At 39.6% G+C, this 27,612-nt stretch overlaps 1 long non-coding RNA gene across 1 annotated transcript; it reads left to right on the top strand.

Moving 5' to 3' along the window:
• On the top strand, positions 1–22,521 carry LOC139358016 (uncharacterized). The gene is made up of 3 exons (XR_011612215.1): positions 1–228; positions 18,254–18,336; positions 22,383–22,521. It is a non-coding gene; the product is annotated as an uncharacterized lncRNA (long non-coding RNA).
• The last annotated feature ends 5,091 nt before the right edge of the window (positions 22,522–27,612 follow it).

Genomic DNA, 27,612 nt, shown 5'->3' with positions numbered 1-27,612 from the left:
TCCATTTGGCAAAGAAGAAAAAGACCCCCCAAAAAGCAACAAAAGCAGATAAGAGCAACCCTTAACATTGTATTTTTAGGGGGACTGTGGAGCCCCTCCGGGTGCACTCAGTCCATTCTAGAGAGGGGGGGTAACTGACTTCCATAGGAGACCAGAGTCCACTCATCAGACAGCTGCAGGGACTGATCCTTTTGTGCAACTGACTGATGTACTCGGCCATCTTCTAAGGTAAGCAGCCCATGCAGTCACCTATCCTGTGCCGTTCTTGTGTCCCCACGCTGGGCTTTCAGCCTCTAACATTCCTCACACTTCTCATTTTCAAGCCATTCCACTGTATCCCAGTGAGTCTCTGCTCTCTGCTACACAGGGTGCCTTCCCCCTCCGCCTCTCCAACATGCTCTCCATTTCATGTCTTCACTCACAAACTTCTCAAATGGGAGCGACTTATAAATACAACTGCATCCAAAGGTAGCTCAGGGTCAGGATCTGGGATCCATCTGGCCTCTGTTCTCCAATGGTCCTTTTGGTCCTCTGTGGAAACATCTCTGCTCTTTTAATCATCCCACATTTGGTTAATAATAATAATGATTAATAGTTACTGAGAGATTATGGCTCTGATTTTAAGTGCTTCAAATGTTATAAATGTGTCATCATTATAAGTATTTCCTTTTCTTCATGAAGTGCTAGACAAGGTCTTCCACTAAGATCAAGGTGGAGGTGGAAGGTCAGAAGCTTGAGCACAGAAGAGGTATGAAAAAGTATTGGACAGTGGGAAAGCAGCTTGTTAAAAATATAACAAGATTTCCAGATACAGGCATGTGAAGCTAAGCAACTGTTTTTATCTAAGGATGGAGCTTTGCCAAGCAAGCATTAAACAAAGGAAGGAGAGACTGTTCAGAGAGTTGGGGTATTTATAAGACAGTGTCTTTAATGCTGGTTCACAAAACACACTGTTTGAGATTGTCAGGCTAGAATCACTTTGTTAGATGTAGGAACTCTGAAAGGTGGGATATTTAAGCAAATGACCTGGAATTATTGAAGTTGTGGTCAGGGAGGGTATGAATTTGCAGTATTGGATGTTTTGCAGTCTGGTGTTCTCAAGATCTGGCACTTCTTCCCTGGGACTAGAAAGCAACAATGGGGATGTTCTAAACCAGGGCTTTATGACTTAAAATACAATATTTTATTGTCTATTTATATACATATATATATTAGAAATTACATTAAACAACTATTTTCTGTGGTCACCAATGGTATTCTTGCGGCTACCTCAAATTCAGCCTTTAACATTTTGAAGTCACTTGCCTATAGTACCTGCATAATTAGGCATAATTAACTTCCTCCTTCCTGAAATGCTTTCTTCATTTGGATTCTGGGACCCACACCTGCCTCTGTCTACTTCGTTTTGCATCCTGAGTGTGCCCACCTGTGCTTTTCCCTGTGTCATGGGACTACTTTTGTTAGTTTACACATCCCTGCAGATACTTTCACCCACTTTCAGGATTTTAAATATCAGATGCATTTTTCCAAACTCTAATTACAGCCCTGAACTTCATCCTGAGTTCCAAATGTGAGTGAAATTCTCTACTTTTTGCCAACTAGATACTATGGAGACAGCTCAAAATTCAAATTTCCATACCTGACCTGGATCATTCTATCCACAAACTTGCTTCTATTCTCATGTTCCTCAATTCAGTAAAACATTCATACTAAGGTGTGGAGGTTTTGAAACATGTCTTCGAGGGTTTTATGTTTTGGTTTTGTTTTTTTGACATTACTTCCGTAGAGAGAAGTACTGTTCATGTTCCTTCCTCATAAATTTTGGAGGGATTGTGATGGCTTCAGTCAATATTGTACTGCTGAACTTCCCCTATGAGATCTTTGAGACTGGATCATAAAAGCTAATACAACTTCCACCTGAAGTTGCACTTGCAACCCTGAGCCACCAAATAAAAGGCCACCTACAGTCAGGCCGCTATGTTGCAAGGAAGCAAAATCACATGGGGGATACAGGTAGACTCTGGAGTTTTCAGTTTTCATCTTCACTTTCTCCCCACCCGTCTGCCAGACACATAAATAAGATTAGTTAATTCCAGCTCACATCACTGAGTTACCCTCGGCTTTCAGTTCTTCCAAGCAGAAGCCTCATACAGACATCACAGACCAGAAACATGCCATCCTTGACACGCCCTTCTGAATCATTGGCCTTGAGAATTGCAGTGAATAATAGAATAGGCATAGTAGAATGGTTGTTATTTTAAAGTTTTAGGTGGTTTGTTGTGCATCAATACTTACTGGAACAGACTTTGGCACTTGGAAGTAATTGTGGTTACAGCTACAACAAAATCCCGAAAGATGCAGCAGTGGCTGTAGGACCAGGCAATGTGTGGGACTAAGGGTTCAAGAAAAGGCTGGGAGTCCAGGGAGGCAATTTTGTCAATACCTTCAACCACAGTGTCATGGAAATCAGAAAATATACTTAATGAATTGAGAGATTTACCTAAGATGATTTCAAAGCAGATTGTTAAAACTTCCAATGGCTTCTTTTAGCTGTGTATGATAAGACAAAAATAGAAAGAGATGAGCTAAAAATGAATCTTTCAGGTTTCAGAAAAAATAATTAAAGGAAATAGAAAAGATCCAGAATTTTCTGCGTTCAAAAATAAAGCTATTATTTTCCTAGTTTCTCCCAGAATGATATTCTCAAAGTAAGGAAGGGCCTAGACCAAAGGTCAAATTGAGGGTGACGCCAACAGGGTAAAGGCAAATCAAGTATGTGATTATAAAACCTTTTTGACAAGATCTCAGCAAGATTTAAATTGGTGCTTATAGACTCTTAAGGAGTCTTAAGAAGATCTGAAGATGTCTTTCTATCTTTCTGCATGCCTTATAAACCCTCTCAGTAAAGCACTTATGAATTATAAGACTGTTGCCTCAAGGCAGCCCAAGTCAAAGAAGAGCTTATTGAAATACCATTTGTGTGACTTTTGCCTAAATGGAGAGTATTATAAACTGATACATAGGAACTTTAAAATATTTGCAAAAGAATTGTATGAGCTTGAGCTGACGGAGACAGAAACAGTATGAAATGAAGAGACTTATTGATCCACAACCTTATATGGGGAGGAATCAGGTTGAGACAAAAAAGTCATCTCTTTTGTTCATAAGTTTTTAGCTCAAGAAGATTCATACTGGAGAGACTGTACTTTAAAGACCCATCTGCACCTATATTTAATTTAGATGATGAGACCCTAGATTTTTTATTTGATTCTGTAATGGAGTGAGAAATTTAGAGGAGGAGCTAGGTGTATGTCACATGTGAGAGAGATGTAAATCAGATTTCAAACTTCAGTAGTTTTAAAACATGGCTTAAGAAACCTTCACACTCTGTATTGAGTGATCGGGTCCATGCACCTTTTCCTTTGCACCAGTAGAGCATGTCGATCATAATGTTGGATTATTTACAATTCTAGATCACAGAAGGTACAGCTTCTACCGTGCTCACTAGCTCATTTGTACTTGGAGCCCTGAGTCACCATGGAAGAAGTACAAACACCTCAAGTCTGCCGTATTATAAGGGATTTAAACCATATGGGGAGACAATATTGATAGTCCGAATCATTAGTTCTTTCCATCCAGCTGCCAGAAATGTGAGTGAATGAGGTTTTAGTTAATTCCAGTCCCTCAGTCTTTAAGTTACCCCCATCTTTCAAGTTTTTGATGAATCCCCAGAGGTCATGGAGTTGAGAAAAACCATCTCTGTGGTGGTTGCCATTTCTGAATTCCTGACCAACAGAAATCATGAGTATAATTAAGTTTGGTGTGGTTTGCTATACAACAATGAAAATCAGAACACCAAATCAGATTCCTGGAGGTTATCCTTAACACATTCCTTCTTATGTACACACCTGTATCTCAATTAATGTCAAGTATCAATTTTCTACTTCTAAAGTATCTGTTGATTTTATCCTTACCCGAATTAACCCTCCCATCAACCAGCTTTCTCTCTGACATAAGAAACGATCCTTCTATTCTACTTATTATTTTTCAACTAAAGTGATGTTTCTAAAGTAGAAATATAATTATCATTTTCTCCAGTCGTTTGGACTCTCCCACCACCTAGCCCTTTTACAATACAACATGGTTCACAGGGACCCTCATGAGATGAACCTCATTATTCTGTTTAGGTTTGGCCCTCAGCCCTCATATTATGCTCCATACTCTTCTTAGCTATAAAGAGCTCCTTTAATTTTCTCAAACACATCCTCCTTTTTCTCTCACTGCTAGGCCTCTTAATTGGCTATTCTCTTTGTTTTACATTCAGTGGTGCCCATTCTACTGCCGAACTCTTAGTTATTCATCAGTTCTCAGCACAGATATCACCTTGTCCATAGCCTCTAGCCTTATTCCCATCCTTTTAGTTGTCTATGCATTGTTTGACTTTCCTACTAGTCTGTAAACTCCTAGAAAGTAGGAACTTCCTTTTTCAAGTGAATAAAGAAATGAAACAGAAGTTGATAACATGTGTCCCCTAAACTCAGGGAGACATCTTTCCTCCAGAGGAAAGAGGGACAAGAATAAATTTTAAATGGATGTAATTTAGAGAAAGATAGAATAATTTCTGTCTGGAGAAACAAAAATAGCCTTTTACAAATAGTTGTTTTCAAAGTGGGCCTTGGTGAATAACAATTAACAAAACTAAAGCCAAAAAAATCTTCTATATTCCCAAGAAATCTGGTGATTTTATGTGAACGTCTATAGAAATAAAATCTATTTATACCTACCCCAAGCTACTCCATCAAATTATAACCCATTTTCCCTTCAGAAATAAAACCTCTCTGAAATATTTTGAAATATTGAAAACAATCTGTAGGTGCTTACAAATAGAGATGATTTGCACGTGCTTACAAATGGGTATCTATCTTTGATATCTAGGCCATCCTTTTTCTGAAATGCTTAATGATGGTAGAGTTGTACCCAACCAAGGTCACAAGGGCCTGGTCTCCTCCTATCCTAGTGGGTGCAGTTTTAAGGAAATGCTGAAGGGCATTCTCATCATGGCAACAGAAATCACAACCAGTAATCATCACAGAGTTTGAAGAGCCCTCAAAAAGATAAGCTACAGGTTTAATTTTTAATTGGAGCTTGTTAGAGCCAAGGCAAATATATCTAAAAGGGTTGGGAGCCCTTTTATAGGGGAATTCTGTGTTGATTATAGAATATGCCTCCTCCTAGGCAGACATTATGCATTTCATCATGGTTTGGGTTTTACAGGGTTTCCTGTCATCCGCTTATTCAAATAATTTCAAATAAGGCTTTTTGCCAAGAGTATCTTGAATAATACTTTCTTGAGAACAATTGTGAATGAAGTATCTGTTTCAGAATTCTAAGTGCCCCTGATGGCATTGTCCATTCTGGGTATTCTTATTGTTTGTTTTGGCTTGGGCAGTAATCGTAAGCATGTAATGTCACTGTTATAAAACCAAAAGAGTAATGAGAATTAGGAAAGTTCATATGATGAAGTATTTTTATGTTACATCCATCATTTATCTATCCATTTAGTCCCTCATTTATTCAAAGTATTTGTTAAGCTTCAAACATGTATTATCAGGCAAATAATAGTACTTATCTCAGGATTATTGTGAAGATTTTAAGTTAATATTTGTAAAGCATTTAGAGCAATTGCATTAGTCAGGGCTTTCCAGAGGGACAGAACTAATAGGATAGATGTATATATGAAAGGGAGTCTATTAAGGAGAAGTGACTCACATGATCACAAGGTAAAGTCTCATGATAGGCCATCTGCAAGCTGAGGAACAAGGAAACCAATAAAGGCTCAGTCTGAGTCCGAGTCCCAAAGCCTCAAAAATAGGGAAGCTGATTTTCCAGCCTTCAGTCTGTGGCTGAAGGCCTGAGAGGCCCTGGCAAACTACTGATGTAAGTCCAAAAGACAAAGGCCAAAGAACCAGGAGTTTAATGTTCAAGGACAGGAAGCATCCAGCACAGGAGAAAGATGAAAGGGGGAAGACTCAACAAGCCAGCTTAACCCACCTTCTTCTGCCTGCTTTGTTAGAGCCACTCTAGCAGCAGATTGGATGGTGCCTACCCATGCTGAGGGTGGGTCTTTCTCTCCCAGTCCACTGACTCAAATGTTATCTCCTCTAACAACACCCTCACAGACACACTCAGAAACAAGACTTTGCATCGTTCAGTTCTGGAGGCCAGTAGTGCAAAATCAAGGCGTCTATAAGGTTGATTCCTTCTTGGGGCCTCGGAGGGAAAATCCACTCCATGATTCTCTCCTAGCTTCTGGTGACAGCTGGTAATCCTTGATGTTCCTTGGCTTGTGACAGCATCACTCCAATCTCTACCTTTGTTGTCACATGGTATTCGCTCTCTACATCCTTGTGTTTCTGCTTTCTCTTCCTATAAGGACACCAGTCACTGGAGCAGGGCCCACCTGATTCTAGCATGACTTCATCCCAACCAACATCTGCAGATTTCCAAGTAAGGTCATATCCCTAGGTTCCTGTTGGACATGAGTTCTGGGGAGACACTAGTCAACACAGCACACCATCTATGTCCCCAAAGTTTATTGCACAGAGGATTGTAAGAAAAGATACTACAGATCCTAAGTGTTTTTAAAATATGTACAATGAGCTCATTCTCTTGCATTATGATGATTTCTAGTTTGTGCCCTGTATTCTCGAGCATATTATCTGATGACACATTGTCTCCCATGAAGTGAGAAGAGCTTTGCCCTGAGAAGGAGTCTGAAAGCATCCACTAGGCAGGTGGAAGCTCAGGCTTATGTCTGAGTCTCAACCTAGCTCTCACCCTGAGTGGGTTAGAGATTTACACTGGCCTGTGCCAGCCCAGAACTGAGTGGACTGTGGATCCCACGTGACGAAGAGACCACACTTGATAAACTATATTGTCAGGTTTCACACAATTCCATCTGATTTTGTTGAATATGTTGTTTTTATCTCAGGCATGCTTTAGAAAATTTCAACTGCACACATGTTTAATACGTCGGCCAGGGCAGAGCAGCAAACATCTGAGACCAGATCAGTGGTAGCAGCAGTAAATTCTCATGGATTCCCAGGACAAAGGAAAATGTTTGGAAGAAGAGCCACAGTTTGAACATCTAGCTACTTCTGCTTCCAAACAGTTCCTTTCCCTCCAGTGAAAACTTTGAAATTTATGAATTTTCAAGTTTTTATTAATTAAGGCTACAATTTTCATATGAAACATACACTCTTTAAGTTGATGTTTGTTTGATTTAATTGGGGTAAAATCAGTCCTGTGAGCAATGTGTGTCATTGACGAAGCTGCTTACACCTCTAGATTTCAGCTTCTCCAAATACAAAACAAATACTATTATCTGACACTTGCCAGCAGGACTGAGTCAGAATGCATTAAACCAAGGCTTTAAAATAAACTCTGGATTTTTCAAAGGGAAGGTAAGGGCCAGGCCTCTTACTTACCTGGTAAATGTGAAAGAGCATGATCTCTTAAAAAGTCTACAGACCTGCAGTTGATATCGCCGTCCTTCTCATCTACAAAATAAAGTACAAATCATACTCTATCCACCACAAGGAGTCTCTTCTGGAAGTCTGGATACGAATTTTTAGTGAATATTAATGAGAAGATCTGGAGTTGGAACTATTGATATTCATATTTGGAAATGTGAAGAAGACCTTTCTTTCCACTATCTTTCTGCTGACTCCATTGAAATTGTCCCATAAGTGACCAGCCTGGGCAGGAACCACAACTTTCCCAAGGGCCTCAATGCAAGGGCATCCTTGGTTAAAACTCAATAAAGAGGAGGCTCTAACAGCACTTTTAGAGGTTTCTTCTTATAGAAAATGTGACTTTCCTTGAGTGTGCATTTAAATTAAATTAGAAGAAAATAGGCCTATTACTCTGAGACATTTTTATTTAAAGCATTTTCATCCAAAAAGTGATGGCGTGAAGCTATATTGGGACTATGTATTTCAGCATTACTCAGGAAAATATAAAGCAGTTTTACCTTATGGTATGAGGATACTGAAAATTGGTTTCATGCTATAATATGAAGGAAGAACATTGGGCTGAACAATAAAATTTGTTTTTGTTTTTGTTTTTTTGAGATGGAGTCTTACTCTGTCACCCAGGCTATAGTGCAGTAGCACGATCTCAGCTCACGGTAACCTCTGCCTCCCAGATTCAAGCGATTCTCCTGCCTCAGCCTCACGAGTAGCTGGGATTATAGACACATGCCACCACACCCAACTGATTTTTCTATTTTTAGTAGAGACAGGGTTTCACCAGATCTCGAACTCCTGACCTCAAGAATCCGCCTTCCTCCGCCTCCCAAAGTGCTGGGATTACAGGCATGAGCCACCATGCCCAGTCTGAACAATATGAGACCAGGATTGTGCCTGTTTCATCCATCACTTCCTGGATGTAATTTTTGCCACTGGGGGGGGCATGCTTTTTCATCTGCAAATGAAGGGGTTGAACTACAGGCTCTAGAAGTTTGTTTCAAATTTAAAATTAAATTATATATTTCTAATTTATTTTAGCTTAGTCACTACTCTATAAATTATAACATGCGTACTTAATGTTTGACATTCTAACTAGAATTATTATTTTACCACTTCAAATGTAAGGTAGCATCCTTGCCACAGTGTATAAGCCTGGGGTTTGCTTGGGGAGAGAGAGAAAAAATACAACAGAAGATTCCCCACACTCTCTTTCAGTTACGGCTCCCCTTCCCATTCCTCAAACCAGGAACAGTGTTTTTCCTAGGACTCTTTCTGGCTACACCATTGGACAGTTCTAATATTTGAGCCAACTTTAAATCTAAACTGTGAGTGTGCTCCCTCTACCTTAACCAGAATGAGAACCTTTCAGGAAGTCTTATTGCCCATTACTATGCAATACTCCTTCCTAAAAACAGTCACTTTCAAATAATTTGGCTGATCTTCTCCTCAGTCCTTCTGTTAAGAGTTCCCGAATGGAAGGCGTGCAGGTGAACAAGATAATGTTCAGCTGCTCTCAGAGATTGCCTTCTGCCTTTTGCCGCTCTGATTGGCCAATACCCTCTAAAACACAAACAGTTAAAGGGAAGTCCCAGGATGCCAAGCTAGCTAATGGCAAGAGATCATGATCCTTTTAGCTTTTTTGAGCTTGCCCTTTACCTTCAGTGCTTTTCCACAAATACCCTGATGCACTTTTCATACTTTGGCAACATTCAACCAATATTTTACACTCAACTAACTAAAATGACATCGGGAATACCAAATATCGCATGCCATTTTCCATCTTTTAAATGATCTATACACCTGGACCTGATATAAGGAGATGCTAGATTTAATAGAGGCATTTACCAAGTTTACTGGAATATAGTAGAGAGGCATTTCCTTTTGCCTGAGAGGGTGGGAGAGAGAGAGCAGTGACTCTGCTCTGGAGATGCTTTCAGATGGATGCTGAGGGATTTAAAAAAAAAATGCAAACAGAAACATCTCTGTAAAATCAAGTGATTTTTATAACCTGAAACGGAGCTAGATTGATAAGATCTAAATGAGGCAGGGTGAGAAAATGCAATCCTTTCCACTCTGTGTTATAAAATAACTCTAAATTTAAAAAGCATTGCCATTGCCAAGTATTGCATTGCTCTAAAATTCATGCCCATAGAATATTCAAAAGCATTAAGTTCTACTTTTCAAAAAGCATTTGTTTATTGATCAGATAATTACATAAGTTTGAAGTGCCAAGCAGGTATAAATAAGCAGGAAGGACCTGATGTGTTATTCATCACTAAGTCTCAGGGACTTAATTATTAATGCTCACTGTAGTTGTGAAAAATAACTCGCAAGGAGATTTGCACATATCTGTATCTACCTGCTAGGTTTCTTTCTATTCCTTGAGAAGTCTTCAGTTGGCACAGAATCTTTGGGCATATAAAAATATTCAGTCTTGGCCTTGAAGATAAGTCCCAGCCCATTAAATGTTTACCTGCACATAGAATGATGGCAGGTGAGACGACGACCAGGAGCCAGGAAATATTTCAGGCACAGTTGACCTGTACACAAATGTACCCTGGACTGCACAATTGATAGAAAATGACAACTACATTAAAATGGCCATTTTTGTGACTCAGAAAAATGACTTTTTTTGTTATAGCAATATATACACACACATGTATATTACAAAAAATGACTTTTTTGTCACAGCAATATATACAGCTATATTTTTTTGAGTCACAAAAATGGCCACTTTAATATAGTTGTCACTTTCTATCATGGTACATGCCTGGGCATATACCTACATACATATATATACACACACGTATACATATATACACACACACACATATATATATGTATACATCCATGCATGTACCTTGAGATGTAGTCAGTGTGGTGGAGTTGCAGAGTACAAGCTGGAGAACCACACGGTCAACTTCAGATGTCAGCTCCCCCAACAACCAACTCCTCAATCTCCCCATCCCTCCTCCTTTCACATTTGTAAAATATGGCTAATTAGAGTACCCGGTTCCCGAGGTCATTATGAGGATTAAGGAAGTGAATATATAAAAAGCATTTAGCACCTGACACATAGAAAGTGCTAAACATGTTCATTATTCCTATCATATACTTAATAATCATATGGAAAGTTTTTATTTTTAAGTTACCATTAATTGAGTGCCTCTTGGTTTTAGGAACAATACCATGCACTGGACTGTTTTTGCTCATGTGTGGTAGAAACATGAGTTTCAAAGAGGGAAAGTAACATGTTGAAAGTTATAAAGCTAATAAGTGACAAAACTAGGATCAAAACCATAAGGCATAAACCCAAGAAGTATGAATGAGACGCCCACTCTGTGCTAACTCTTCTGCTTGAAGTTCAAAATAAAAAGGTCAGACAGGGCCTCAATCTGAGAAACTCAGAGTCTGTTGGAAGAGACGCAGATGAAAGTAGTGCTGTTATAATGTGTGTTACTCTCACCCGTAACTATAATCATTACCTCAATACGATGATTCCCAAATTTTTATTTTTTTCTTGAGTCTTCATCTTTCACTCTAGACCCAAATTTTGATCTCTCCATAGGACCAAACTAGACATTTTATTAACTTTATTAATTTCAACATATCTTCAATATAATTAATCTGTTTTTTTTCTATGAATATAACTATTTCTATACTGCCTTCTTATCCAGATGCAAACTTTGGAGTCCTATTTTTTAATCCATCTTTCTTTTTTGCCCTGATCTGATTGGTAAAATTATCAGTTAAAGCAACGATAGCCTTTTCAATTGTATTAAAAATACACCATGCTTAAGGATTTATTTGACAAAATAGGTGGTAGATGTGTACACTGAAAACAAAACATTACTGACAAAAAATAAAGGATACATAAATAAGCTGAGATACATACTTATTCTAAAGTTACAAGACTAAATTTTATCAAAATTCAAATTCTCCACAAATGCAATCCCAATCATAATCCCAACAAGCTTGTTTGTAGAAATGAATACAGGCACGCCTCATTTGATTGTGCTTTGCTTTATTGCGCTTCACAGATATTGTATTTTTAGAAATTCAAGGTTTGTGGCAATGCCACATTGAGAAAGCTTCTGGGTGCCATTTTCCAACAGCATATGCTCACTTCATGTTTCAGTGTGAGATTTTGGTAATTCCCACAGTACTTCAAACTTTTTCATTATATTACCTCTGTTATGGTGATCTGTGATCAGTGATCTTCGATGCTGTGATTGTCATTGTTTCGAGGCATTCGCTTAAGAGGGAGAACTTAACAGGGGTTGTGCTTGATCTGACTGCCCTCCTGAGCCGCTCGCTCCCTCTCCTCAGGCCTCTGTATTCCCTGAGATACATCAACATTGACATTTGGACAATGAATAACCTATAATGGCCTCTAAATGTTCAAGTGAAGGGAAAAGTAGCAGTTCTCTCACTTTAAATCAAAAGCTAGAAATAATTAAGCTTAGTGAGGAAGGCACATTGAAAGCCGAGATAGCCCAAAAGCTTGGCCTCTTGCACCAAACAGTGAAAGGAAAAGTTCTTGAAAGCAATTAAAAGTGTATTCCAATGAACACACAAATGATAGGAAAGTGAAACAGCCTTATTGCTGATAGGCAGAAAGTTTTAATGATCTGTATAAAACAGCAAACCAACCACAACATTCCCTTAAGTGAAAATCCCTAACTCTCTTCAATTCTGTGAAGGCTAAGAGGGGCGAGAAAGCTGCAGAAGAAAAGTTTGAAGCTAGCAGAGATTGGTTCATGAGGTTTAAGAAAAGAAACCAACTCCATAACATAAAAGTCCAAGGTGCAGCTGAAGCGCTGATATAGAAGTTGCAATAAATAATGCTCACCATTATTTAACATTAGGCAAATACAAACTAAAATCACAATGAGAAACTACTTTGTATTTCTTATAATTGTTAAGATTTAAAAAGGCTAATTATACCAAATGTTGATGAGAATGTAGAGCAACTAAAACACTTCTACATTGCTGGTAAGAAAGTAAAAAAAGAAAAGAAAAGAAAAGAAAAAAACATGTTTGGCAACTGTTTGTCAATTTCTTTAAAAGCTCAATGGATATTTCTGCCATATGATCATGCTATTCTTTCATATGAACTTACTCAAGAGAGTGGAAGTTTGCCTCTAAGGGACAAGAACACTCCCTCTCCTCTCACTTGGGTTACTCAGCCCCCCAGGCAGTCACTGACAGCACCAGAGCCTCCGTGGATCCAGGTGGATCAAATGTGGGTGTTTGAGCCTCTGCAACTTCTATCTCAACAAGCCTAACAGCCCTTTCCTCCAGGAAGGCTGAGACAGGCAGTATTGCTAGAAAATGAAAAGAGAGTAGCAAATGGGATCTAAAAACCACAGGAAAGCCATCACTAGGGCTGATGTACCCGTAAGAAAGGCAAGCAGTCAAGAACCAAGGGTAGGCAGGGTCGAGTGGATATGAGCTGACACATAAATTGCACGTAGTAAACTTTGTGATGCTGCCTATGATTGTATCCTCTATCAAGCCAAGCAAAGCACACAATTCTTCTTAAGAGATCCAGCTTTGGAGACAGACATTCCTGAGTTCAGATCCCTGTTCTGATGTTTATTTCCTGTGTCGCCTCCGGCAAATAACTGATCTCTTAATTTCCTCATCTGTTAAAGGAGGATTATATCTTCTGTAGAGAGTTCTTCTGAGGATCAACAGAAAGTATGTTTGCAAAGCATTTTGCACAGTTCCTAATGCATGGAAAATATTTCATAAAGAGTTACTGCTGCTGTTGCTATCTATCCAAATTTTCTCCACTTCACTGCTATTTTCCCCGCATATGCCATCATCAACTTTCATTTGAATTATCATAACCACCTTTTAATGGATTTTTCTAATGGTAGGTTTTTCTCCCTAGTGCCTCCTTCTTAGTCTATCAAAATAACATTTTTAAAATAAAAATCTGATCTGCAACTTCTTAACTATTCAACACACTTCTTGAAGATGAGGAGTATGTCTTGTTCAGCATTGTATTTTATTTTCTATGCTTAGCGAAATGTCTAATGAATAATAGGTGAACAAGTTTTGGGATGAATATATGAGTTAACAAAGTAAGGAAGGTGACAGGTGGAGAAGAGTTGGAGGTTTTCCAGGTACAATGATGTCATTAAAGCTAGCACCTGTATCCTTTTTGAATCCTTTTATATCTTATATTTAAAATGCTTCTTTATCTTGCATTCATGGGGAGATGCTCCTATCTGTGGGGAAATGTTTACTGAATAAGTAATTATAGAATCCTTGATAGCAAATATATTTTAAGGATGAAAATCCTTATGTCAGGGGGGTGGACAGCGAGGGGGCAGGGAGTGGTGGCAGGGGAAGGTGGGACATCCTAGCCAAGAGAGTGCCCTCTGCCAAGGCACGATGGCATGAAATAGGCTGGTGAGTAATGGGACCCAGAAAGGAGAACAGGAAGCCAAAAAACTAGCCCCGCATATTTGGGAACTGTTCGTCTACAGTGGGGGTAGGTATGGAGTAAATTTTGGGGATGGTAGTTGGTCTAGGGTCAGAATAACCTTACAACAAATATACTGCGAAATGGCCCTTGCTCTTGTCTACTGTTTTCTAGAATTCATGTTGAGTAGCTTGGCATGCGTCAGTGCATTTTCTGTTCACCATTGATTGAAACGTGAATGTGAGGCACACATTTATGGGTCCTCAGCTCACGTTTTCCCATTTGCAACACAATGAATCTCCCCAATCCTCTGGGTGTAAATATTGCCGTCATCATTTTACAGAGGTCGAAATGGAGGAGGAGAGGGTTAAAATATGTATGTTTAAGTCATACAGTAGATAATAGAGAGCTTGATTTTAAACTCAGTTTTTCTGCCGTTTTCGTTAAACTTTGTCTGATGTTACAGACATGGTCAAAAACTGAAAGTTATAATTAAGCAAAACGGAATCATTCAAGGGGTTTCACCAAACAGCATTACAGGATTCCACTTCGGAAAAAGAAACAAAATGTTATTTGGAAGGTGGATAAACACCTGTTTACTGAGGAATTCTACATCATGTCCAGTAATTATCTGGACAAGAAAAACGGGACATAATCTATATACTTAGGTTAACTGCCTGAGTAACAGGTAAGTCTTTAACTAAATATGCGGGTGAAATGAAATTTGAAAAATATTTTAATTCTTATGGCACCAGGCAGAATCAATCTCTGGAATGTTTGCCAGTATTTCTCATGTCAATTTTCATGTCTAATAATATGCTACTTAGCATGAGACCATCCTCAAAGTTCCCTGCTATAGACACTCTCACTGAATTTTACAGAAGATAAAATTAAGCTTCATGGAATTACAGGATTTTTTCCAAGGTCATGGCATGAACTGAAAAAATCAAGATGAAAACCTAGACATGTCAAACCCCAGCTCTGTCCTTTCTCTCCACTAGACCAGGCAGTTTCCCTGCCCAGTCAACTGTTGTTTTTTCTAGACACTGGTCACCCACAAAATCCCTTGTGAGACTCCACTGTCATGTCCAACTCACAAAAACCCTATACTGTAAAAGCAAACAAAACTATTTCAGGTATATTGAATCTACAGAAGATAAATTCAATCTATGAAACGTCAGAGATTCCAAATGCGCTCCAATTCAGCCTAACATCCCCTTTCACCCCATAAAAAATTGTGGTGAGATGCTAAAACTTCTGAATTTCCTACTTGACATTTTAAATATCCCAGCTGCTCTTCTAACAACCAATGTCTCATGAGTACCCAATCATAACTTAGGAAAGTGGGACCAGATGCCCTGCCAAGTGCTTACAGTTTAATAGTAAATAAATGAGTCCCTGGTAGTTTTCTTACAACTAGCTGGGGAACCCATTCCCAGCTGCTAGGCCCACTAACAGCTGAGTAAATACATTGCTAGAAGCTGCAGCCAGAGAATTACCATCCAGTGCCCATAGCCCTGGATGTACCAGGACTGCTGTTGTTTACCCATTAGCAGGTGGAAAATTACCAAAGCCCTCACTACTAAATCCCCTACTAAGTTGTCTGTAAAAAAGATTTTTCTATTTATTGAACAGGAGAATTATAGCCAGGACCCTGTTGATTTAGATAAAAGTAAATTAAAATCTCGAGTTGTACCCAAAGTCTGTTTAAATGCTATAGCCTCATTACTAAGCCTACAGTCTTGGGCAGCTTGTCCATTCCTGCACACCTGTATGTATCAGCCACAAGCAGATGAGGGTTAAAGCAGCAAGCACTCAGTAATTTTTTATTCCTTTATCACGTTACGCATTAACCTACTGAAAAATGATGTTTTGGGCCCCAGGCAATTATGCTCAGTGAGAGTATTTGGGGATGGATAACGCTGTCCCCATCTTTATAATATAACATGATATAAAGAAATCGTTAGGGTCTGTGTGATACATAAAACAGTAGACATATATTCAGGCCAAAGAAGAGATCTCTCTAGAAGGTTAAGCAAGGCATCACCCAGCAGGGGATGTCTGAGTATGGTTTTAAGGATGTTTGAATGGGTTGTGTAAGTGTGTTGGAGAAGTGTGGATATCCGTTGAAAAATGTTATTCCATGAAAGAAAGCAATACATAAGAAGGAACGGAGGAGTAAAACAGCACAGAATATTCCAGAAGTCACAGAAGTTGGAAATGATATAGAAACAAGACTATGAGTTGCACCTAAGTGGATATGTGGCCTCTTAACTCTATCAATACAAATTACTTAGGTCAAGGCTGAATTCAGCCCCTAGACTGGCATCCAGAAGGTGCAGGTTCCAGCACAAGCCCAGTGTGTCCTGCTGCTAAGTAGGATGCAATCCTTTACAAATGCCACAGTATTCTTTCTCAGACACCTATTAGACACATTCTCTGCTCCTATAGTTTTCACCTAATGCTATTAACAGCATAATTTTTTCTTCAGAGTAAGAATTAATTCCCCCAGCACCCCCCCCCCCACCCACCCAGCCCATGATTCTCTAATGCATGTTTTGTCTCCATTGCAGTTGCTGTTGGAGTCTGGCCTGTTAACTAGAGCAGGAGCTTCTGCAGTGTAGGAGCCATTTATTCTGTATTTAAAGAGCTTCTTTTCAGGCCGGAATCTCTGGTATATATTGATGATACGTAAAGAAATATAAATAGAACAGTATTTTCCTTCAAGGAGTATATAATCTATTAAATTCTAGGCAAAAAGCAGAAAAACAAGGACTATGCAATATGTTACAAGTTATATGTCAGAGGTAAGTACCAGCAGCTGATGGGACAATGGAAACAACCATTCCAGCCTGGCCGTTTCAGCAGTCAAAGGAGATATCAGTCTTAGTGGTTTCCTCTTCATCCCAGTGCCAATCCCAGGGACATGGGCAATATCCGTCACATTGCTGTGATAATATTGAGTCATGGAATAAGTATTCAACTGCAGTCTGTAATCCTGAGTTCATATCCATTTCTCTAATACTAATAGCTGGACAAATCTGGATCTTTTTTCTATTAATTTTTTTGAAATATCTTAATTTTGCAAAGAGCTTTCTAGTTCTCAAAGTGCTTTCATGTGTATTGACTCATGTTCGTTTATGATAGACTCATTTACAGGTGCAAAAACTGGGCTTTGGAGACAACAGAGCAGAGTGTGGGCTTGAAGTTGGGATTTTCTCTTAATTTCAAGGCCCAGGTTTTATTTCCGGCTTTCACGAATGATTTCTAAGGCACTGTACAGCTCTTAAAACTCCATATTCTGGATTTGAGATTTTCTGTTCTCAAGGGAGTATTACAAACTATCCTTATCACTTCTTCATCCCAGCCACATTTGAAAGAATAATGGCCTTGACAGATGTCATTTTTGTTTTGTCCTGAACAGAAATAGCAATGGTTCTTCCTGCTGACAGGAGCTCCTCTCCCTGACCTCAACACACATTTCCACCTCCAGACGACAAAGGCCCTGAGGATATCTGTTCCCAGGCAATGCCGGCATACTTCCATGGTTTTTGAGATGTAATAATATTCTGCACTGTTTGGTGGTGACTGTACAGACCTTTCCTTTACAGTTTTCAGAAAGGTTCAAATCTTGTTCACTAAGTTTTCCTTAATGATCATATGTCTCTTTTAGTTTGACGTGTATGCTGTGCTGTGTTGGATATTGTCAAAGACAGTGGACTTGGAGCAAGAGGGCCTTGTTCTGGGTCCTGAGCTGATGCCTTGGGCCTTGGGGCCATTGGTTTGGCTTCCTCAAGTCTTGACCATCAATAAAACAAGAATAATAATAGTAAATCTGTCCTATCTGCTGCTTAGTGTTGCTGTGATGATCGACGGCTATAAAAATGCTCCACACTGTTATTCCTGTAGTTTTATTAGTAGCTGAATTATTGTAGAATTGGGCTAACATACCTAGAAGAAAATTAATTTGCAGTGTGATTCATTCAAGTACATTTTGCAATGACTCTTTTTGTCTTTCTGTAGTCCAAGGTGACTATGCTAAGAGAAGGGCAGACTCACTTCTGCAGATTTCAGAAAGGAAGGAACAAAATAAACATTTATGAGTCTCAACATTTTCCAGATGTGTGCTAGGCATATGACATTTAATTTATTCTGAGCAACACATGCTACAAAGCAGTTTAATTATGGCCATTTTATAATTGAGGGAGCTTAATGGTAGCGAGGTTAAGAATCAGATTTAAAGTCAGCAATTTGCTAATATCTAATATTTTATATATTACATACACAGAGAGAGAGAGAGATACATGGTCTTCTCATATAAGTATCAAGACTGAGATCAAATCCAGCCCTTCAGACTCAAAGCGCAGTGAGGTGAGTCAACAGTAATCATTTTGAGAGCTGATATTTGTGTTTGAATTTTACCTGTCTCACTTGGTTGGTTTAAAGATAATAATAAAGAATTAGACAAAATCTCTGGGTTTCCATTTCTTGCATCTGGAAAAATGATTCTTACTTGCCTCCCACCATGACAAGGATCCATGGCACACTGTCTGGCATGGAATCATGTTCAGTGAATGAGAGTTTCCTTTTCTCCTTGACCATCTGCATCCGTTCTGGAGTCACACATGAGCTGAGGTCTTCAGATTGTCCATTCCTCAGTTGTCAGGCCCCTGCTTATTCATCCTGGCATCTCCATGAGATCCACAGTGCTGGGGAAATAATATGGAACTGGGGTAAGTTGACCTGAACATTGGACTTGGAACTTGAAAACTTGGGTTTAAGTCTAGGTTCTACCTGAGTGACATTAAACAGAGCTCTTCTCCCTCCTGGGATTTGATTTCTTTCTCCATGAAATAATTCCTCTGTCACAGGTTTAAGTAAGTGAGATGAAGCCCATTGTCAAAGTACTTTAATAACTCCAAATTTGAGATAATATCATGAATGATTGAATAAACTTTGTTACCACCTGAAATAAGGCACCTGATTTAAATTTGGTCTAATGCTAATTCCCTCATTTTAACTTTCCTACCTATCTTTAAAAAAATTAAATTGACACATAATAATTGTACCAATTTATGGAGTACAATGTGATATTTTGATACTCATATTCAATGTATAATGATAAAATAGGGCAATTAGCACATCTATCACCTCAAACATTTCTTATTTCTTTGTGTTGAAAACATTCAAAATCTTTTCATCTAGCTATTTGAAAATATAGAATAAATTATTATTAGCTATAGTCACCCTACTGTGCTTTAAGAGCATTAGAACTTATTCCTCCTCGTTGTAATTTTGTATCCATTAACCAACTTCTCCCTACCCCATATCCCTCTCTTCCCCTCTACACTTCTCAGCCTTTAGTTACCCTACCCTCTACTTTTATGAGATCAACTTACTTAGCTTCTACATATGAGTGAGAAGATGCAGTATTTATCTTTCTGTGTCCAACTTATTTCATGTAATGTAATGTCCTCCAGTCTCATTTGTGTTGCTGCAAATGACAGGATTTTATCCTTTCTTTTATTCTTATTCTTCTTGGGTTTTGGAGGTATGACATTAGTCTACATCTGGAAAACACTCAGGGCTGTGTAAAACCAGTGAACGAAACAGCTGATCACATTAATTACAGGAAACTTGTTGAGTTTGAGGGTCATGCTTTCCAGTGCTGATGATTTAGTGAGTGGGTTCCACTGCTTTCTGCTTTCTGGTGTTCTTACATATTTGCTTTCTGTCATTGTTGCTTTCAACAAAGCCTACTGTCCTCAGTAAATTGGGAAATAAATCAGGTGATGAAGATAAATGTTAAGTATATATTTGTGTCTAATTGAAGCCATCCAACATAACGAAGGGAAGTAGAAAATGTGAAGTTACCTTTTCATTTTAAAATGTCAAGACCAAATACTAATGAATCAGATGAATTTCAAAGGACCTTGAGAACCCATCCGCATCTTAAAAGAGAGATCATGCGTATTTGTACTGAACTCACATACAGTCTCCCAGAATCTTACTGCAAAAGTCATCATAACTGAGAGGTTTATGAAATTGCATTGAGCTTTTGTCATTTAACAAGTTTGGACTTGTCAGCTATTGTAGTCATCAATTTTAAGTGATATATGGGAGAGGATAAAAAGCAATGCTGATTGCTTTTCCTTGCAATGATAGTCAAGAATTGTTATAATATGCGATGATATTAGTATGATAATCAAAGATTTTGTATAATAGAAAACCCAATTTTAGCATGGTGTGTAGATAAACGGATTAAAGTCAACTTTCTTTCCAAACTTATCAACATTTATAAAATAAGAACTTTACCCCAGAACTTAAAAAATAAATAAATTTACCAAAAAATACAAGGGATGTGACAATCTCTTGAATGTCAGTTTACGGAATCAGAGAGAATCGCTAGATAGCCTTTTTGTTTCCCTTGTTTGAACTTTTTCCAGAATATTGGTGGAAACTTTATAATTAGGTATAATACACGGAATCTGCTCAAATTTTATAGGAGAGGAAACAACTGGGTGACTTCCAAAGAATAACTCATTATTTCTTCAGCAACTGTTATGTGTTAGACACTTGAGAATACATGGAGCTATCTTAAGTATTTGTAAATATAGTACCTCACTTATTCCTCAAAAACCCCAATACGAATATTTGCCTCCACTTTACATATGAAGAAATTTGGGGCTGTAGGAGGTACCCGGCTTCCTAGGGCTATGTACTCAGTGTCAAAGCTGAGATCAGAACTCAGGTGTCAAACATCAGATACATTATTCTTTCCTGTAGAGCAAGCACAACATGTGTTTGAACAAAGGAATGAAAAAATGAAAAGATTTCCTTAGGAAAAGCATAAAACATATAACTGTAAGACTATAACTTCTTTTGACGTATCAAGAACAATATAGTGTTTTTCCTACAATGTATGTAAATTGAGTAGTAGCTGAATCCAACAAATGCAGCACATACGTTTCCACCATTTCTATCAAATATCATGTACATAACTGTGCCTAATAATAATGTGACACCCTCTGTTTGATTTTAAAATGCATGTCCTCATTATTTCATTTGGTCTGTTTATACAGCCTGCATGGGTTCATGAGCAAGTTAAAACAAGCATTTGCCCGAGTTCTTTCTTGTGCACACACTTTTTCTCTCCACAATCTGAGACACGGAGCACTGACTTCTCCGTAAAATCCCATGCTTCAGAGTCCAACGGCTCACCTGCTGCAGTTTGAGTATGAGGCAAATAAGGTCAAGATGGGATTTATGAATCATCTCTTCCACCACCCTTTACGGGTAAATTCGAGCTAAAAACCAAACCCATCTGGCATTGACTCAGGGTGGAACTTCCTGAAGCAGTGAAAGGAAAAGGAAAACTATTTAAAGTCATGTCTTTTAAAATAGAGTTTGGCCTCAGTGACCCTAAGACATGATAAGTAAGAAACTCAGCATCCAGGGCCACAGAACTTTTTTGGTGGAAAACCAAGATGCATCCTTCTGTCTTACTGGTTTTAGTTTCTTTCTATCCACATTCATATTAGGTGATCAGAGAAATCCTGCTCCGTGAAATATCAGTTTGTGTCTCTTTCTTACAGGTCTCCTTTTGGAGAAGGAAATCCATTCATTGATTAATCAGTCAACAGGTATTGATAGGGAAGGTTGGAAGTCACCATCATTTTTAATATTTACTACGTATATGATACAACTATGTGGTTCTATATATTTAATTTTACTTAATTTTAAAAAGAAAAAGAAAATGGAGCCATATGAAAATATATGAGAAAAGATCTCTGGTAAAGGTAAATGCATGAACAAATATGAAAAGCAGTATTATTATAATTTAGTCCCATCACTCCACTTTTCATGCTTTTATAAGATTTAAAAGATAAAAACATGAAATAATGTTAAAATTGGCCAGGCATGGTGGTGTGTGCCTGTAGTCCTAACTATTTGATGGCTAATGTGGGACAATCACTTGAGCCCAGGAGTTCGAGTCTGCAACAAGCTACAATCGCACCACTGCATTCCAGCCCGGGTGACCAAGTGAGACCCTGTCTCTAAAATAATAGTAATGATAGTAATTATGATTATAATTATCTGTTAATGGCTACACAATACATGAAGTTGTAATTTGTGGCATCAGTAACATACAGGATGGCGAGTGCCAGGAACTGGGGAAAGAGTGAATAAGGAGTTATTGTTTAGTGGGTACAGTGTATGTCTTTGAAGATGAAACAAGTTCTGGGGACAGACGGTGGTGATGGCTGCACAACAACGTAAACAGACTTAATGCCATTGAATTGTACACTAAGAAAGGGTTAAGAGAGTAAATTTTGTTACGTGTATTTTACTACAATTTTATAAAAACATTAAAAAGAAATACACTTGAAGTAAGTATTGTGGTTTTCATTTTACAGATGCCTAAACTGAGATCTAGAGCTGTTCAGTGATGTGTGGTAGTCCCCCAGCAAGCCATGGCCAGAGCTTGGACACTTCATTGAGACCTCCATAAAAACAACCCTAACCAACAAAAAGTGGAACCATACAGACACACCATCTGCATAATAAAGTCAATTATTCTTTCTCACAGTATTCTGTAGGTGAGACTCTTTTTTAAAGGAAATAAGAGTTGTAGGACTTGGGAGGTATATAAACATCTCAATTTGAGAGACGAAAGGAAATTCCATCTCCTTTTCAATACATTCTGTTGTGTTCTCACCGAGTGAAATTTAGAGATCGAAAGCATCATTGATTTAGTTCACAGTTGTCTCTTAGGCACAGGAAATAAAGGCGTCATCAAATGTAATGTCCTTCTCAGAAGCCCCATCAGCACCATGTACATAACTGTGACTTTGGACAGATAGGTCATTGTGAGCCAGTGTTCTCTTCTGAAAAGTTACAATAAAATCACACTAGCCTTGCCCTTCCTGTTATCAGAATGATGATATTTATTATAACGGTAGTTTATAATTCCCCAAAGTGTCTATGTATAGGATTTTTTTGTAGGATTATTATTCTTGTTAAGCACTGACATTATCCACAGCCAGTAGACCCAGTGAACCCTGTCTTTGTCTGTGCCATCACCTTTAAATCAAACTACCACCAGGTTCACTATTTGTTAATGCCCAAAGCAGCCATCTAGTACGGCAAAGTGGCTATGTGCAGAAAAAGCTATTTCATCACAAACCATGTGGTAAGTCATCTGAGAAAGCTATCCCCCCACCCCAAGCATCCTGTGATGAAGGATAACATTTATTTCATTATTATTCACTCATGGGACAGCAACTGGGCAGGAAGTGGAGCCCAATCTTACAGACAGTTGATTCAGTCTCCAACCATCTGCCGATGAGGACTAAGGCCCTGCCTCTTTAGCTAGCAGGAACTCTTGAACAGCAGCTGGAGAGATGAGAAGCAGCCCGGTTCAGGGAAAAGTTCATCAAGCTGGGAATGAAGACCCGTGGTCTCGTATCCCAGCCCCACCACAGATGGATTCCCTGACTAAATATGGACAAGGCATTTTTCTTTTCTAGGCTTCAGGTTTCTCCTCTGCAAAATGAGGTATCTGAGTTAGGTTCTTCCTTAGGGAAAGGAGCTCCTCCTTAATGATCATCTAACATTTCCTAGTGGTCTACATACATTACCAAATTTTAATATACAATTAGCAAGGTAAAGGTCATCACCCTGTTTTATAGACTGAGATGCTAACACTCAGCTCTAACTTATCTCTCTTCTTCATCTCTGCTACATTTTTCCACTGCCCCACGCAGGACCAGCTCCATGAGTGTCCAACTTTAGACAGGCCCCATGTTTGGTTGAATGCTCTCCTCCCAGGTTATGAAACTCTTAGCAGTTTTAGAAAAAGGGCCTCACTTTTTCATTTTGCTCTGGGCCCCACACATGATGTCGCTGATCCTGCCTTGATTCTATGAACCCTGGCAATTGAGCCTCACAGTAGTAGGTGCTCAAAGGAACAGACAGAGGTGTCTGCCACAGTGCACAGTTCTCATCCCTCGGAACCACAGTGATGTGGGTTAAACGAAGGGGACAGAATGTGAGCTAATTAAAGTGAGTTGAGTACTTCCAAGGAAGGACACAGGGTCAATAGTCACGGACAAAAACTCTCATGATCTACAGAGAACTGAGAACTGGCTCCTTGCCTTCATTTTTTCTGACGTGCTGGAAAAAAAAAAATCTCTTTGTTATTGATTGGAGAAGTCAGGAGCTGTGAACGTGTTCAATGTGAAGTGAACACACTGAAAGGCGAACTTCCTTCAAAGCTTTGATTTCTCTGAAACCTCTGGTTAGTGATCACCACAAGATTTGAGTAGTGGATGGGAAAGGAAGACAAAGACTTCATTCAAATCATTACAATAAACCCTGGGGTTCTAAATCCCACCAGAGTTCTTCCAGGGTGAATGTCTGATGTGGAGTCTGACACTTCCATGCAGCACCCCACCCCTCACACCTGCTCTCTGTCCAAGCCAATAAGTGGCAGTGGAGCCTAGGGCTGTTGTTGCTCAGAGAAGGCAGAGCCAGCTGTCTACAGGTGTCCAGGGTCTCCAGCAAGCTTCCTGCCTCCCAGGCCAAATGCGGAGGACCTGGAAGAGCAGCTCAGGAAATGTACCCAAGAGAATATGGGGGTGCCCCGAAAGACAGGGAAATGGGAGGCCAGAGCCTTGGTTGAAAGATCTGCTGTGTGTCTCAGCAAATCAGTTTCTCCCTCTGCTCCTTTTACTCTCATCTAAAAGTGAAGCAGTTGGACAGCAGGGGCAATACAGTTTAACAGATGGAATGTGGCAGATAGAGTTAGTAGTTCTGGGTTCAGATCCTGGTTCCACCGCATCTGTAGCTGTGAGATCATGAGCAAGTTGCTTCACTTCTCAAAGCCCTGCTTTCCTACTTGTCATTTTAAAACAGAGTTAATAATGTCTCTTCCACAGGGTTGCTGTGTGAAGCCAACAGAACAATGAGAGAATAGTATGAGTGTCCAGGTCCTAAACATGTAGGCATTTAATCTTTGAAAACTATTACTATTCACTGGGGCATCAAGGCTTTTCCAAGGATCTGTGCCTATGAAGATCAAATGGAGTTTGTCCTAGGGCCTGGGAAATGATCAGCAAGAGCAGGGGAAGCAGGGCTTTTCTGACCGTGCCTGGACCCGGTGCAAATTTCGGGATGTGGCAATACAGTGAGCAGAGATGTCCATGATTTGGGAGGAGCGCCTGAGTGCTAGTCGGAAAAGGAGAACCCTGATGTCTCCAGCTCAGATACTATCCTTGGATGCTCACTCTCCGGCTGGCCAAGAGTGAGTGGGCCTGGATCACAGTGTTCAGTACCTCACGGGACCAATCTGTGCTCTGTCTAGACAGACAGCTGGAGATCGGCAGCATGGGGTGCCAAACACTCCGGGGAGGAGGGGACCCCACAGCAAAACATGTTCTTTTCTTGCCTCCACTGACTGCTGGCTTCCAGAAGACATTCAGGAGTAGCTGAGTCTTGGGGCTACTCTAGGACTGTGGTCCAAGACTATCAACCAAGGGAACGCTCTGGCTACTGGTGATTCCTGTGTCATGCTCACCAGCCTGTGAGATGGCAGGGAGTTCTGCCTCAGTTGCATCAGGTCATGTGACCATGGTGGTTCGGCACCCTGGGGACTCCTAGGCAAGGCCCTGCTCTTCCCAACTGGCTCTCTTCTATCCACTAATCCATCTGTAGATCAGGAAGCAGGATCATCCTGTGCCTCAGCTCTTGTTGGATTCTGGCCTGTCCGTAGCTTCAAAAAGTACAAAGGATATTTTTTACCACATGGCCCCTTCCTGCTCTCTCATCGGATTTTCTTCTGCTTCCCATCTTCATGCTTGCTCTTCAGCAACACCAACTTTTATTAGGCTTATACCTCCTCCTGGGAATCCATGTGTGTTCCCCCTTCTTCACAGTACCCTCCACTGTCACCAGTTGGACCGAACCCTTCATTTCTCCACCAAGCTGGGCTACGGCTACTTCTCCATGCTACCATAACTACCTGCATATACCTCTGTTATGGTTCTTGTCAAAATTCATAATAATTTTCTGTCTCTCTCTAGATTTAAAGACAGGATATGAGCCTTCCTCCTTGTAATCCCATTATTGAGTACATTGCTAAAGCCCAATGTATATATTTAAAAGAACAAACTAAACTATACATTCTCAAGTTGAATTCAATCTATAGGGATTAATTCTAAATCCCTGCTCCCACAATTTATACTCCACAGAATAGCCAAGTTCATTTTTCTATAACACAAACCTAATTGTGCCACTTCCATGCTCAAAGCATTTCAGCAATTTCACATAACCCTTGGGACAAAGCACCAAATTCACATCATGCCTACAAAGTCCGACTCAAGCTGACCTTCTCTGCCTATCTCACTAATTGTTGTTTCTTGTAACAGATTTTTTTTTTGCATAAATAACTACTCAGTGACTTAATACAGAATCAGTTATTGTTCCGATGATTATTGTTTAAGCCATTGGTCTCCTCTGGATTTACTGATGCATCTGCTCCTAGGGTAAGCAGGTCTGCTGATCTGGGCTGGCCTTGCTTGTATGTTCAGGGACTGGCTTGCTATAGGTTGATCTAGGATAGTCTCAGAGGGATAAGTAGGCTGTCCTCCATGTGGTCTCTCATTCTACACCAGGGTGGTCTGCTCTTGTTCGGTGGGGGCAGGCTCTGAGAGAGGGGGTCAGAAGCACACACTACTTCTTGAGTCTTGGGCTCATAGTTGCCATAGGAATACTTCTGTTTTATTCTGTTGGCCAAAGTGGTTCATGAGCCAGCACAGATTCTAAAGAAAGAGACCCCACCTCTAAGAGCTGAGAAGTTACATCACACATGTTATGGGCTTAGGAGAGAGTAAAAAACACAACAATTTTTGCACCCAATCTACCAGAGTTTCATCTCAAGAGACTCCTATTCAACAACTGGGGATGAGAATCAGACATTTGTATTTTGAGTGTGTGTTCCAGATGATTATACAAAGTCCCTCAAGAATCATTGCTTGAAAGCATCACTTGTCCTCAAGCCATTCCACCTTCCTTCTGGGTCCTGAGCACATCTGCTGTTTCCAGAAATATAGTCTTGACCTGTACGGTTCCTGCCACCTGCCACTATTGTCGCTGGACCTGGCCTAATGAATCCCTCCTCACACTCTAGGTCTCAATCTTCTCTGATTTTTCAGACTAGGTTTGCCACACCCATTCCCCCTTTTGCATTTGTATAACACCCTTCACCTTTCTTGAAAATAATCTTCACAGTGTTAGTTGTTTGATGTCTTCCACGACACATGGTTAGTATCACGAGGGCACTGGACACATCTAATTTGTCATCACTGTATCCACAGACTCTATTAGAGTCTCACAACTAAGATGGATTCAATAAATATTTACAAAGAGCAGAAAGACACTGCTTTGAAACTTGTATTAGAATCACTCTCAACCAGACACTGATTCTATCCTCAGGAGACACTTTAGGGATAGCTGGTTTGGACCAGTAGAAAGTCACTGATGTTTTCTAGGCCAAAAGAGACAATATCAGAGCAACTGTAGCATTTGTAAGGTAGACTGCAGGGTGAATGTGTAGGTTTTCTAAAGGGGTCTGGCAACCCTGATTGA

The sequence above is a fragment of the Macaca nemestrina genome, chromosome 13 (genome assembly GCF_043159975.1).
Source record: "Macaca nemestrina isolate mMacNem1 chromosome 13, mMacNem.hap1, whole genome shotgun sequence".
Taxonomy (NCBI): Eukaryota; Metazoa; Chordata; class Mammalia; order Primates; family Cercopithecidae; genus Macaca; species Macaca nemestrina.
This window is presented reverse-complemented; position numbering and strand designations above follow the sequence as displayed.